This window comes from Panthera pardus, unplaced genomic scaffold (genome assembly GCF_024362965.1).
Source record: "Panthera pardus isolate Hobbes unplaced genomic scaffold, ASM2436296v1 HiC_scaffold_15, whole genome shotgun sequence".
Lineage (NCBI taxonomy): Eukaryota > Metazoa > Chordata > Mammalia > Carnivora > Felidae > Panthera > Panthera pardus.
The window spans coordinates 74,145,766-74,160,637 of NW_026526710.1; the positions used below are offsets into that span (position 1 = coordinate 74,145,766).

Here is a 14,872-nt window from a genome sequence, read left to right on the forward strand (position 1 = left end):
TCTCTAAAATAAATACTGAAAAAAAAAAAAAGTGGCACACTCTACTGACTGAGCCAGCCAGGCACCTGCCCCCACTAGTACTTTTTGTATGTTAAAAAAAGTTGTTCTCTCCACGCAAAAGGAAGGTAATTATTTTGTTTAGCATGTTCTATATTTGCGGCTGCCCCCTCCCTTCCTGTCCCAAGTTTCATCTCCTTTTCCTCCACCCTCCCCACCCAAAACACTTGCGGAGGTTAATTGGTGAATAAAGACCTTTCATTTTGTGCACATTCCGTGGATAAACTAGTCAGAGCAAAGAGAGAAAAAAATTACCAAATTACATTGTAAAGTTACTTGTATTTATCAAAGCATTTGTCTTGATTGGCGTATAGAAATGCCCTTTGAAATTTAAAATAATAATTTTAAAGGTTTAAAATAAATTTAAAAGTAATTCCAGAACTGAGGAAAATCAAATTTTGATGTTTTCGAACAGACTTTTTTTTTGAGACAGAGAGAGAAAGAGAGTGAGTGTGCATGAGCAGGGGAAAAGCAGAGGGAGACAGAGACACAGAATTGGAAGCAGGTTCCAGGCTCTGAGCTCGAACCCACAAACTGTGAGATCATGACCTGAGCCGAAGTCAGACGCTTAACCAACTGAGCCACGCTGGCACACCTTAATGTTTTCAATGTGATGGTTCTTTAAGGAAAAAACTTCAAACGTTTGATGAATCTATACCTAAGAGGAATGAAAAAGTTTAACTCTCAGATAAATTAATAGCCTTGGTTATGGTTTACAAGATAAAAAGCAAAGAAATGCTAAGGGATTTCAACAAAATTTGAAGAATTTTCAATACTTAGTCTCTAAATATAAGTGTTTATAAAGTATAAATCTATGGAAAAGTCTAAGAAATAGTCTTATTCAGGGTGAGAATTTTTATTCAAAGCAATTATATTTCTTCCTGATTTTTTCACAATACAAAACCAATATTCTAGTTTATACAAAACTTATTTATAAAAATTGAAAGCTACTATAGATATTTCATACATTGTGCGTGTGTGTGTGTGTGTATAATCCCTACTTTTTAAAGTTTTTATTTATTTATTTTGAGAGAGAGTGCATGTGTGAGTGGGGCAGGGGAAGAGAGAGAAGGGGAGAGAGAATCCCAAGCAGGCTCTGAGCTGACAGCACGGAACCTGATTCGGAGCTTGAAATCATGAAACTGCCAGATCATGACCCGAGCTAAAATCAAGACTTGGATGCTTAACCCACTCACCCACCCAGGTGCCCCGAAATCCCTACTTTTTAAAGTAAAGTGACGGGGCGCCTGGGTGGCTCAGTTGATTAAGCATCCGACTTCGGCTCAGGTCATGATTTCGAGGTTCGTGAGTTCGAGCCCCGCGTCGGGCTCTGTGCTGACCGCTCAGACCCTGGAACCTGTTTCAGATTCTGTGTCTCCCTCTCTCTCTGACCCTCCCCCGTTCATGCTCTGTCTCACTCTGTCTCAAAAATAAATAAACGTTAAAAAAAATTAAAAAAAAAAAGTGAAGTGAAATTCATGTAACATAAAACTAACCATTTTGAAGCATAGAAGTCGGGGCATTTAGTACATTCACAACGTCGGACAACCACCAACCTCTACCTAATTTCAAACGAGATGGTGTTTTCATCACCCAAAAAGCAAACTTCATCCCATTAAGAAGTCACTCCCGATTCCTCCCCGTCCCTAAGCCCCTGGAAACCACCAATATGCTTTCTGTATCTATGGATTTAATTGTTCTGGGTATTTCATACAAATGAAGTCATACAATATTTGACTTTTTGTGTCTGGCTTATTTCATTTAGCATAATGTCTTGAGGTTCATCCATGACGTAGCACTTATCAAAAGTGTGTTCATCTCTACAGCCAGGTAATATTCTGTTGTATGTATATATCACTTTCTTTATCCACTTTTCCATGATGGACACCTGTGTTGTTTCTACATTTTGGCTATTGTAAATATTACTCCTGTCAATATGTATGTACAGGCATTTGTTTCGATACCTGTTTTTAGTTCTTTTGTGTGTATACCCAGGAATGGAATTGCTGGGTCATATGGTAATTCTATGTTTAACTTGCTTGGGAACTATCAAGCTGTTTTCCACAGTGGCTGCACCATTTTACATCCTCACCAATTAACTTTAAGACTTTGAACTGATAGTAAATCAAGGTATTAGTACATATGTTGCACACCAGAAAATACTAGTTTCACTATACTCTTGGCATCACTGAGCAGGTTAAAATGGATGTATAAATTGATTAGTTTAAGAATCTTTTTATGGGTGCCTGGCTGGCTTAGTCGGTAGAGCGCGTGATTCTTGATCTCACGGTTTAAGTTTGAGCTCCACACTGCGGTGTAGAGATTACTTAAAAAGAAAGTCTTTGAAAAAAAAAAAAGAATCAGTTTAAAGATGCATTTGATTGCAGAGAGATATATACGCAAGATGATGGATGTATTCGATTTGTTTTGTTTTAAATAAAATTGTCTGGTTGTGCCAGAACATGAAAGAAGGTAATAGAAGGCAATTTGAGGCTATGTTGCAAATATAGAAAATAAGAAAAGAGAATTTAAGAGCCTGGGCTTATATGCCTGCATATAGTGAATGTGAAAGGAACAAAGAAATATGTTAAAAATGTTTGCAAAAATGGCTCCGTGATAATTGATTTATTCATAAGGTGGAAAGAGGCTTGTGCCTCCTTTACCACGAACTGCTATATGGAAGGTAATCAGAAAGAGTAAAGTAAGAATTTGGCTCTCTCTCTCTCTCTGTTAAAATTGTGAATTGATCCTCGGGTAGCTAGAATGCTCCTAACAAAAGCAAAGAAAGCAAAACAAGAAGAGTTCAAGGGATTCTGTGCCCAGATATCAGCGGTTCTCTCTCTTACTAAAATGCTCTGTAAACTGGTTGTTTTTGCCACACTTTTAAATCTATTTTAACAAAATGTCTTTAGTTTTGAAATAGAGTGTCAAATAATCCTTTTTACGTATTGCTGTGCTTCCTTTAAATATTACCTGAAAACATGTCTTGTCCTCAGGGCGTCTATGACTAATGCTCTTTTCATGTTTCCTTTAACTGTTTTTGACACTGCTTTCCCCAAATCTGAGACCCCAAATCAGAACTCCAAAACTGTAAAGATTTCTATGATACTTATGTTATCTTTGGAGTTTCCCAGATGTCCACTGGGTACCACAAAGTGTTGATCTCTCACCTTTTTTAAGAAGGAGACAGTACCGGGACGCCTGGGTGGCTCAGTCAGTTAAGCGTCTGAGACTTGGACCCAGGTCACGACCTCAGGTTTGTGAGTTGAAGCCCCACAATGGACTCTCTGCTGTGAGCACAGAGACCCGCTTCTGCTTTGGATCCTCGATCTCCCTCCCTCTGCCCCTCCCCCTCTTTCTCTGCCCCTCCCCCATGCACTCTCCCTCTTTCTCTCAAAAAATAAATGTTGAAAAAAAAGAGGGAGATAGAAGAAATAATCCGGTAATCTCTAGTTTTAATACACTCAACACTATGATGTCCACAATATGAATAAGCAGCAAGTCAAAAAGCTAAACCCCTCCGTATTAATTATATATAAATAGAAGGTATGAATCTAAATGTTTCAGTAATTATGCAATTTATGTCAGAAACATCCTTATGTACACATACAAATATGGGCACAAAAACGATACACAGGTTAATTTTTAAGAGACATCTTGATATTCTATATGAATGTTCTTTGTTATACAAACAACTTTCTCCATAAATACTTGTCAACTGATGAGAGAATACACTTTATGGGATAAACTAAAGACGCCAGATATTTGACAATGTCCTTACTGTTTGTAATGTTTTCTTACCCTCAGCATAAGGATCAACTAAATCCTCATTAAACTGAACGTTTACTGCACCTCAATAGAGTTCTGTTTCTTTGCATTCTGAAATATCATACGGTCATAATAAATTTGACGGTCATCATAAATTAACTAGCGCCTTAGGGTCTTACCATCCACGGAGCGTTTTCTGCTTTTCCCTTCCACTCGCCTAAAAGTTGCCGCTACAAGAGCAGGTCAGAAATGGAGTCTTCTGAAAAAAATATCAAACGAGCTTCAGGAAAGCCCTGAACAGGTCCTCGGGACAGTTGAAACTAGGAAGGATGAGACCCCCAGACACAGGCTCCCTTTTATAAGATGACCCCTTCACCACTCTCTGTGAGCCTGTCAGGAGACCGAATCAGGACTGCCAGAACATTCCCTTCCAAAAGCAAAGGACTTCATGCAAATAATCTGTTTAGTCTGAGATCAACAAAACATACCGTAATTCCCTGGAACTAAATGAACAGAATGAGGTGATTTAACGGCGGCCGGTCTTCCGTTTTACATGTACACGTGAGGAAAAACTCTTTCCCTTAGTCTTACTTCAGCCCTGATCCTCATGAACAGGTTACACTGGTTACAAACTGGTCTCAAATCTTTTACAAATGGCAACTGGTGCCCGCTGAACCCTCAGGATTCAGGATGGGAGGAGGAAAGGGTATGAGAGGGCTTAATGCAGTAAGTCAATAAATCATGAGGGAAAACTTAAGAATGACAATTCTGTAAAAGTAAGAAGACAAAAGCAATAGCAACAGTGGTTAAATAAATATTATTCAAAGTGCCCTCACTAAGTTCCTTCTCTCTCTGTAACCATGGTAGTCTTTTACACAGGTTTAATAACGATGTGTTCTTTTTCCATTGGGGATACAATTGGATAGATCGAATCAAATCTATACTACGATCATGCCAGAAATCTCATCTAATTAAGTAGGATAAGCCCAAGGAGTGCCCTGGACATATGGAACAAGGCTTTCAGTGTCCTCCCACAAACCTGTTCTGCAGCCTGCTCTGTGGCTCACAGAGCCCCTGCCTCAAAGGCAGGCCAGGAACATTGACAAACAAGGGGATTTGGAGAGAAAAGAAGAGACCCAGATACACCGTGAGGAATGATTTTATGTGTCACTTCTCTGGGTCACAGGTGCCCAGATATTCAGTAAACATCATTTCTGGATACATATGGGAGGGTGTTTCCAGATGAGATTACCGAGTAAAGCAGATTGCTCTCCCCCACGTGGGTTGGTCTCATCCCCGATGAGGGTCTGAATAGAACAAAAAGACAGAGGAAGGGACAAATCCCCCCTCTCTGCCTGACTGCTTGGGCTGTGACACCAGTCTTTTGCCCTCACGTTGGGACTTACACCATCAGAACCTCCTGGTTCTCGGACCTTGGGAATCAGGCACCATCTGCTTTCCTGGGTCTCCAGTTTGTGGAGAGCAGATTATGGGCCTTCCCGCATCCATTATCATGTGAGCCAATTCCTTATAATAAATCTATATATGTATGTATGTATGTATGTATGTATGCTTGTTTGTATCTATCTATCTATCTATCTATCTATCTATCTATCTCCTGTTAGTTCTGTTTCTCTGGAGAACCCTGACTAACACATACATCCAGAAGTTAAAGGTACTGTGGGCAAAGCCTGGTAGAAGTGAATTTGATGGTTCTTGGTTCCTGATCTCAGTGGACAAACTGACAAGAAAAATAAAGTATTTCTGAGACAGGAGCATCTGGCTGGCTCAGTGGGTACAGCAGGCAACTCTTGACCTTGGGGTTGTAAGTTTGAGCCCCACATTAGGTGTAGACATTACTTAAAAGTAAAAATCTTTAAAAAAAATACTTCTAAGACATAAAACTTATACCGCTCGGGGCCTTATAAGGCCTCCAGAGAGAAGGAATTCTTAAACTTTAATATCATGTGGCTCTAGTTCTTTTAATGTACAGAGGGTCTTTGTGTATTAAACATTCATTACTCCTATGAAAATAAAGTCATCGAATTAAAGAAAACATCATATTAATGATACTGAATCAGAAAATCATGAAGCGTCATAGGCGGTCAAATCTGCACTTTGGGGCAGGAACTTGAACGAACAAAGGAGGGACTCCAGAGCAAACCTGGTATTTTTCTCTGCTCCATTCTGATCAAGGATATGACATACCACGGTCAGGAAACAGAAAAAAAAAAAAAAAGAAAGAAAGAATTTTCACCCTGAGATAAAGCAAAAATAATAGTGCCACTCTGTCTATGTCTGGTCCACGAGATAATAAAGACTGGAGCAGTTCCTAACAAACCTGAACTCCCTAAACAAGATGCAGCTCTGTGCCTGACTTTCACGATGCCAACGCATGAGGATATGACAGGCGTGTGAAAAAGTTACTTTTTTCCCACCATAGAGAAAAGAATATAAGTTTGCCCAATTTGTAAGCCTGTGGTTTTCCTCTTTTATTTGGTTTTCTACCTGGTGGGGGGGAGGCGGTCAGTCTTTTTGAAGTCTGCTTCCCTTCACCTCTTTCCAATGTAACTGTTTCTCATTTCTGCTTTCTAAATGTTTTTATCTGTTGGCTTACCAACACCTGAAGAAGATCACCACCACACTTCAGTAGCCCGGCACTCCCCTAGGTGAACGTTCCTCTCTCATTCGGGGCATTTTTTCACGAGACACCGTGGCTGTCTGCGTCAGGATAGGGGGGCTGCCCGCGTCAGGATAGGGGGGCTGCCCAGAGGCAGCGAAGCCATGGGCTTGAGTGGCCACCTCAGCTGAGGGCTAGTTATCTATGTGGGGCCGTGGCCTGTAGGGCAAGGGCTATGTGAAAGAAGAGATGTTTACTTTACAGTTGCCAAATTAAGGGGACCCTCCGAGCAGGGTGCTTAGGGACATGGCACTTCTCAACGTGCAGCATCTGTGAACTTGGCTCTGGGCGTCTATTCATCTCAATCCATTTCCATAAGCTCCTGTCCCAGTTGCGTTCAGGGAGCACAGCCCCTGGTCCCCTGGAACGTGCTAAAGCAGAAAAGGAGAAAACCGCACTGCTATTCTTGGTCAGCTTCATGGTGAGAAGCTTCAGATTCTCTAGAAAACGAGAGAGATTCAATTGTGTGAGGTCACCAGGTCACAATGTCCCCGGGAACACTGCTATTCAGAGCGAAACATCCTTCTCAGAGGGGTCCTTAAAGTTTAATAACATCAGTCAGGTGCATCAAGACCCTGTGAGCACACGATCCCAGAAGGAGCCTCTGTCTGCTGTTACGGAGGAGCTCCCGCCTCCCCGGGTGCCGTTTTAGATCATCAAAGGTGACATTGAACGCTGTCTCCTAAGTTTCAGTCGCAGCCTTAACCACCCCGTGATTTAGCCAATGGCAGTTCTGTGACTCTTTGTGAACAAAAGGCCACCTTCCCGAGGCTGGAGGAAATGTGTATACCCCACAAGAAGAAGCAGAGAAGCACACAGAGTAAAAAAATATATATATATGCACCATAAACAGTGTTTGTTTAGTTGCTGTGGCACGACGCCGGACTGTGTGCCAGCTATTTTTATGCAGAACATTTTAGCTGAAAGAATTTACACACGGCATCTGCCCTCTTGACACATCGCAGCAACCTCAGTCAACGTGAAATAAGCACCAAAGCGCGGCAGACGCACGTCCTTCAGTCGGCCGCCCACCGGAACCTCCCTCAGGGATGAATCTCAGATAACGGGGAGGGACAAAGGCAGACACAATGAGCATCCCTGCCAAGATTCCATTTACATAAAGCGCCAGAAGAGCAGAACGAATCTCTGATGGTAGAAATCACGAGTGACGTTACTGACCTGGAGCACCCAGGTGAAAAAAAAATGGTGGTTGTTCACAGGGGTATATGCATATGCAAAAATTCATCCAGTTTTACTGCATGTGACTTTACTGTATGTTATGGTCTGAATGTGCCCCCCTCCCCATTCATACGTTGAAGTCCTAACCCCCAGGTACGATGGCGTTAGGAGGTGGGGCTTTCGGGAGGTGGCTAGGATAGGATGAGGTCCCGAGGGTGGAGCCCTCACAAAGGGGATCAGTCCCCTTATAAAAGGGACCCCACAGAACTCACTAGCCCTTCCACCATGTAAGGATACAGAGAGACGGCTCTGGCTATGAACCCAAAAGAGGGCCTCCACCAGAACACAACCACACTTGCGCCTTGATCTTAGACTTCCAAGCCTCCAGAAGTGTCGGCCGTAAATCTCCGTTCTTTATAAGCCACCCAATCCATGGTATTTTGTGGTACTGGACTCAACGGTCTAATACAACAATTATAGGCAGGGCAAAGACGTTGTGTAGAAGTTACACCTCAATTTCTGCAGGTTTTAAAAAACCTACTGTCAACATACAGGAGCTCTCACGTTGGAGCCAAGAAGACCACTCTCCACCCACAAGGGCAAGTGTCAGACACCATTCTCCCCCCGCCCCCCCCCCCCCCACCTCTCTGAAGTGGCCCAGTGTGGCCCAACATCACTTATTTCCCCTACGGGAGAGCGACTGTCCTACTGGACTACATAGAAATGCTGGCGTAGAGGCAGGGTGCACACTTCTCTCCAAGCTCACCCAGCCGGAGACAGCAGCGCCACCGCCACTCAGATGATCAACGTGGTCTGCGTCTCCTTGCGGCCTCGTCTCCCTCACCGTTCCCACTCGGACACGAAGGCCCCCCGCCCGGTACAGGCCCAGCTGCAGACCGCTCACTGTCGCTGACTCTGCCGCACCCCCCAGGGCAAGCCCCACCCATTCTGTTGTCTGTTTTATTCAGTTCGCTTTCCTTTCTTCTTCATAATATCCATGTGCTAATGGGCGCCCGGTTCATGAGTCACTGAGCGTGATGAGGCCTGAAGTGTAACAGGAATGCAAAACCCTTGAGCCAAATCATGACCAGCATCTGACCTCAGCCTCTCCCCGCTTACCCCCCGCGTGCTGAGAGCTAACCGCTTCGCCCCATCTCTCCCACCCGCCCCGCCAGGGAGGTGACTCATGCTCTCCAATTTGATTTGTGTTTTCCGTTATTGGGTTTCAGTCTATGTAGACAGAACAGTGTGGGGATGCTGGCAGCCCATTAGGCATTGCCATTGGGAAGCTTAAGCAGGAAAGAGGTAAATTTGAAGATGTCCTTTGCCGAGCTTAGAATCTGCAAAGGTATAGTGGAGGATGAGCACTACTATAGATTTTCACTCTGGTGCGGTGACATTTTAAATGGGAGCAGAGGAGTTTTTGCCATTGGTTTCCTTCTACTGGCAAGATCCTTTGCAATGTCCCGGAGACCTGAGGGATATAATCGCCTGTGTTTTCTTTTTCCCTCTTACTACAGACCATTAGCAAAGACAGTCTCTGCATTTGCACTCCCAGCAGACCAGACAGTGTTCTCTGAAGCCTGATGTGTGCCTTCAGAGTGCGGGCACTGGGCATGAGTTTCAAAATCATATTTCTCTCTCCAAATAATGGTTCATGTCTCTTCTCAGTCAGAGAATACAGAGAGACTTTTCTCTCGTGAAGCCCAGGTTTAAACTAAAATCCAAACATCAAGGAAATGCTACTAATTTTTTAACTACCTAAATAGAATAGCTTTCTGCGTCCACTTTAATTCGCCCATAGGCTACACAGGGTCAAGCACACTATTCTTTATAACCGCAAATGTGGTTGGCTTTTTTTTTTTTACAACATGATTGGCATTATTTTAGTGCATCAGTCCTTTTGGCATCTTTGAAAATTGGACCAAAATATATTCCCATCTCACAGGTAAAGAAAACAAAAGTCAAGGTCATTTAAGCAAATTCATGTCTGAGAAAGCATTTTAGAACCAAGAACTTGTATTTCCAATTCATGTCATCATTTCTTAAGTTTCAGCAAATACTGTGGTTTCTTATACATTTTATCCATTTTTTCCCCTTCAGCATTTTAGGAGTGTCACTCACCATGGTTGTCAGAGGGGCAGTGATCCTCCTGGAAGCCCAGGGCTCCTGGGGGTGGGCCTCAAGATTCCTGAAGATAAACACCCTGCAACGGTTCAGGTTGACTGCTTCTATGGCGACCGGCCCCTGCAACGGTTCAGGTTGACTGCTTCTATGGCGACCGGCCCCTGGCGTTCCAGAGACGGTGGTTCCATTGCATTCAGCAAAACCCTCAATGGTTCTGTGCTTCAGGCTCTCCTCAACGCCATAAGCCAATCCTTTCTGCATTTACCTACGATCCAAGAAAATGTAGGACTCATGACATTTACTGTCTCTGCTGTATATGGTTAAACATGGAAGACATGGGGCATTTGCTTGGACACACACAAATATTTACTTCAACTGGAGGATGGCTGCTGAGTTCCCCTAAACATTCTCTCATGGTGAAGCGCCAAAAAGGCTTGCAAGTGTGACATCCTCAATGACAGCAGTCTCAATGACTGTAGCCTCAATGACTGTAGTCTCATGACTGTAGTCTCAATGATAGTATCTCAATGGCTTCAAGCATGAGATACCCCCTCTCATAAAGGAGGAACTTACTCAACACTGCTTGGAGACGGCATTGTCTTGAACCCTCTTTCTCAAGCAGAGAAGGGCCCACACACTGAGATTCTGTGAAGAGAGAGACTGAAATTCTATCAGCTAGAAAGTAGGCCAGAGAACTACTCTGATTCCCAAATCCTTTTTTAACTCGTCAGTTGGTTCCAAGACATTACCTACCGCCATTCCGATCACTAATCGGAGTGCTTTCTTCTATACAACAAATGAACTAAAACTCATGAGGTGGTTTCATTTCCTTTAAAGTCTGCTCATTACGAAGAAGTACCAGCCCTGAAGCTTATTAAAATCAGAGTGTGGGCTGCTTATAACCTGGGGCTAAGTCAGTTCACTGTAAGAGAACTCAATCTGCATTTTCTCCCAGCCTCCTGGGATTCCCCTTATCTCCTCTGAGGAGCTTGAGCTGTCTCTACTCCTTGGCTAGAAGCCTCCTTACATTACCCCACGAGCTTATCAAACCCAGGAGGAGGGTGGGGCAGGATTTTTATCCCTGGGCCTGGGAAGTGTCCCATGGTGCATTCTCCCCAGTTTTAGCAAAACCTGGCTCCTTTTACTGCGTGGAGGCCATTTCTTAAATACAAACAGTTCTCCACTGGTGAAAAGTTCGATTTTAAAGTAATTGTTAGAAATACAGGATGCATCCCCACTGTCCCCCTCCAAAACAATAGCGGCCCTGGATCCAAAAAATTGTTATTCCTACAACTAGACAGCTCTGATCCACTGCTACTGCCATGAGAACCATTAAGAGGCAGAAAGATAGATAAATCGTTTGAACTTTTAGAGACTCTGTTTACAGGAATGACAAGCAGGCCACTTGGAGCAGTTGATCTCAGGGGAGAGGCATTGATTAGGAATAACCTGCCTACACGGTCAATGGCTTGACTGGTCTAAATCATCCTCACTCACACTGAAGAGAAGTATTCACTCTCGACTGCCATATTGTAAGGAAATGGGGACCTCGCATGCATCCACATGGGCCACATAGGTGAGACTCTCCCTTCATGGCCAGTCATGGCCAAAGGCCTGTAGTCCCCAGGTGAGATTCCACCGACAGTTCACCTGAGTCTTGGCCAAAAGCCTATAGTCGCCTTAGGACGCCTGTGAGGGGTGCTCTATGGCCCCTGCCCCTCCCCGCCTTGTCTTGAAGCAGTTTCTCTGAGCCTCCCAGCTTCCAAAGAGCTGTGAGGCTTCTTTCCTCGCCCCTCAGAATCGAGCTGCAGACCAAACACCTGCTAAGCTGCTATCTAAGGCTGGCCCTCAGCGACAAGGTGACTCATTATGGACATTTTATTTTGGTGTCATCCTCTTTTGCATGTGGGATTATGTCCATGGGGAGCTGGCACTTTGGTTATTTTCCTTTCACTATCTAGGTAACTAATAAACCATCTACATCCAGGACTATCTCATTGTATCTCTACCAGTCCAATCGGTCAGGCTTTGGCCTTGACCTTGCCTTGTCTTGTGTGGATTTGTCACATATTAGTTATTTATAATTCATTTGGGTAACAAGGAATTCCTTTGGGAAAACAAAACAAAACAAAACAACCCAGGACCACTGTTACTAACTTTTCTGGGAGGAAGGGGAGTAGTGCATAGCCCCTCTGAGAATGTGTTAAAAGACAGGAACACTTATCCTCAGAAAAATACACCTGCACAAACATTTGTAAGCATTCATTGGAAGTGGATATCCTGCACGGACCTCAGGCAAAACCCACTGTTCTAAGGGGATTAAGGTCCTATCAACCACTCATGTTGTGAAATGAGACTGGTTTCCTCATGTTTATTGAGCCCCCCCCCCCCCCAAGCAGACACAATGTGAAGCACTCAGGATGTAATTATGGGCAAACACTGATTTCACGGAGCACGTAACTAGTCAGTCTAATGTGGAAGACAGACCTGAATCACACAGTTGCGGACATAAATGTAAAATGCAACTGCAGGGGCTCATTCGACTCTTGATCTCAGGTTCATGAGTTTGAGCCCCATGTTGGGGGTAGAGATTACTAAAATAAATAAATAAATAAATAAATAAGCTTAAATAAAAAATAAATAAAATGCAACTGCAGGAGGTAAAATTAAAGGCACGTCGTACCATGATGACATGTTTATAGGAGGGTTCAACCTGGCCAAGGAGGTCAGAGACACATCCCCTGAGAAAATGAGGCTTTAGTTGAGAGATCAAGAACAGCAAAAATCAAAACGGGCAACATGTGTCAAGGCCCTGTGGCACATGACAGCAGGAAGTCTGAGGGCTGAAGGAAGCCAGTGTGGCTGGGATACAGAGTAAGGACGACATGGATATAATGAGGTAGCAGAAACGAGTGAGGCCCCCTTAGGGCCTTCAAAACCTCAATAAAGAGCTTTGACTATGCCTTAAGAAAAATGAGAAGATACTACATTGGGGGCAGTGGAGTGGGAGTGCGGGGGGTGGGGGACAGTGTGACAAGATGTGATTTGTGTTTCAAACTGTGACTGTGGTGTGGAGAACAGACTAGAATGGAGGAGACATGGGACGTCCTCTCAGAGCAGTAGGATGGGAGACAGGTGCAAGATTAGGGATCTGGAAGGCAGGGACAGATTTGAGTTATTTAGGAGAGAAAACTGGCAGGACTTAGCTGAGACATGCTGGGTAGGTCTGAGCACTTTGGGTGGAGAGGGAAATTAGTAACTGAAGCATGGAACACTCCGAGCTCTGGTCCCAGGAGAGGCGCCAAAGCAGAATACGAAGAGTCCAGGAAGAAATGAACTCCTTTCCCGCTTTTAGAGCAAGATCGGCCTTGGAGAGATTTCATAATGACTGAAGTTTGCATGTGCTTCTGTTCTAACCTGCCCAGCCACTCTTCATTTAAATGGTACCTGTTCTCATTTCGCATGGGCTCTAGATTCTAGACTTAGAAAGAAACAGATGGCCCAACCTAACACCTTTATTTTCAGCTGAGGTTCAGAGGTGAAAATATTGCCCAAGACTTTTGACGTTCTTGTTTTAAACGAACAATAAATGTACTCCCAAAAATGTGTCCTGTTGCACACCAATCCCACGAGATACTCTCCAAATGTTTGGTAACATAAACTTGCAGACTACAGTCCTCTTTTGGATATTCATCAGCTCATTAGCATATTAAAGGCTCAGAGACGTCCTGCAGCCAAGAAACTTCTAAATCTATGTCACCCGAAGTGGACTTTCTTATCCTAATACCTGCTAAGGTGCACACCTCAGGAAACCCATTTTCAGACCTATACTATTATTTCTATATTCCAACCACATTATGGCCTGTAGAAGTTTCTGGGCCTGTCATCCTTTTTGGCATTCTTCCTCGATTCTTGGTCTCCAGAGTTCTCAAGCTGCCTTATGGCCGCTACTTTAGAATCCGACCTGGAGCTTTGTCCTCCCCTCAAATGCTCCATGCTGCCCAGTCACCCAACTGCTCTTTGGTTGCTTTCAAATCAGAAGTCCGTTGCCTCAGCACGGCCAATACCAGCAGTAACAGAAGGAAAGCAATCTGCATAAACTAATTCACACTAACATATGAATGACTAATAGCTTGCAACATTCTCCTCTTACCCCAGACAATCTCTCCTCATGGTGGTCTTTAGTGAACCAACACATCTAGGGCACACCAGGGGAAGGGATTTTAGGGCAAAGGAGCCACCATATAAGACACCAGCTCTGGTACTTAATCTCCTCTGAATGATTTCTCGGCTCCAAAAATCTCCACTTCATCTGTGGAGCATAGGATCTATAGAATTCCAAGTTTTCCCATTATTGAGTCCCTCGCTATGCCGGGAACGCCAATCTGTGTGAGTAGCACAGAAAAGAACCGTTCATGTTCCTCAAGTCGCGTTGTCTGTGGGGAGGAAGGCCACGGGGAACAGGGCTCGTGGTGCAAGACTGCTTAGGAAGCAGACATTCGTGAACACATCTTGTTGTGGCGTGCGTAATTTTATGAAGCCTTTGAAACACTGCGGAAAGATAAAAAATGATATTTGTGAAGCGGTACCTAATACAAAGGGTAATATCATCTTGTCCAGAGTCTCTTTGTATCTGGGATGAGGCGAGCAGTGTTATAGTGTTATCTTCACTTGTTACTAGTGTTTTGGCTGAGTGCGTTGGCCTGCATTGATCACCTCCCTCACTGGAGTCCTTAACACATTGCTGCCTCTTTTCACTTTGTTCAGCTTTTTTTTTTTTCATTGCTCAAGCCTGTCAAGAATGCTACCCAGCATAATCAGCTTATGTAGGTTTCTTGGGGCTTCCTTTTGGTCCAGCTGGGTTTAAAGAGCTACAGGGTGTTTGTGGAGCTTACACGGTACCCTTTGCTGCAAAGAACACCTTGGATATTCTCTTGAAATTGGCTGGGGTGGAGGTCGGGGGCTTGGGGGGTATCAGGCACAGACCCACAACCTTCAGAAGCACCAGCGGGTTAACCAATGGCCTCTCCTCTGGGAAATGACTTACTCCAATTTCTCTCT

General features: G+C 43.9%; 2 long non-coding RNA genes across 2 annotated transcripts in view; both read right to left on the minus strand.

Moving 5' to 3' along the window:
* The window catches only part of LOC128777093 (uncharacterized), a 43,304-nt gene extending 33,376 nt beyond the window's left edge, over nucleotides 1–9,928 (minus strand). The window contains exon 1 of the long non-coding RNA XR_008422296.1: nucleotides 9,809–9,928. This is a non-coding gene — a long non-coding RNA (uncharacterized LOC128777093). The remainder of the gene's footprint in view (nucleotides 1–9,808) is intronic.
* Nucleotides 9,929–9,935: 7 nt separating this feature from the next.
* LOC109275646 (uncharacterized) overlaps nucleotides 9,936–14,872 on the minus strand; it is a 30,741-nt gene continuing 25,804 nt past the window's right edge. Inside the window, exon 4 of the long non-coding RNA XR_002084294.2 lies at nucleotides 9,936–10,076. This is a non-coding gene — a long non-coding RNA (uncharacterized LOC109275646). The remainder of the gene's footprint in view (nucleotides 10,077–14,872) is intronic.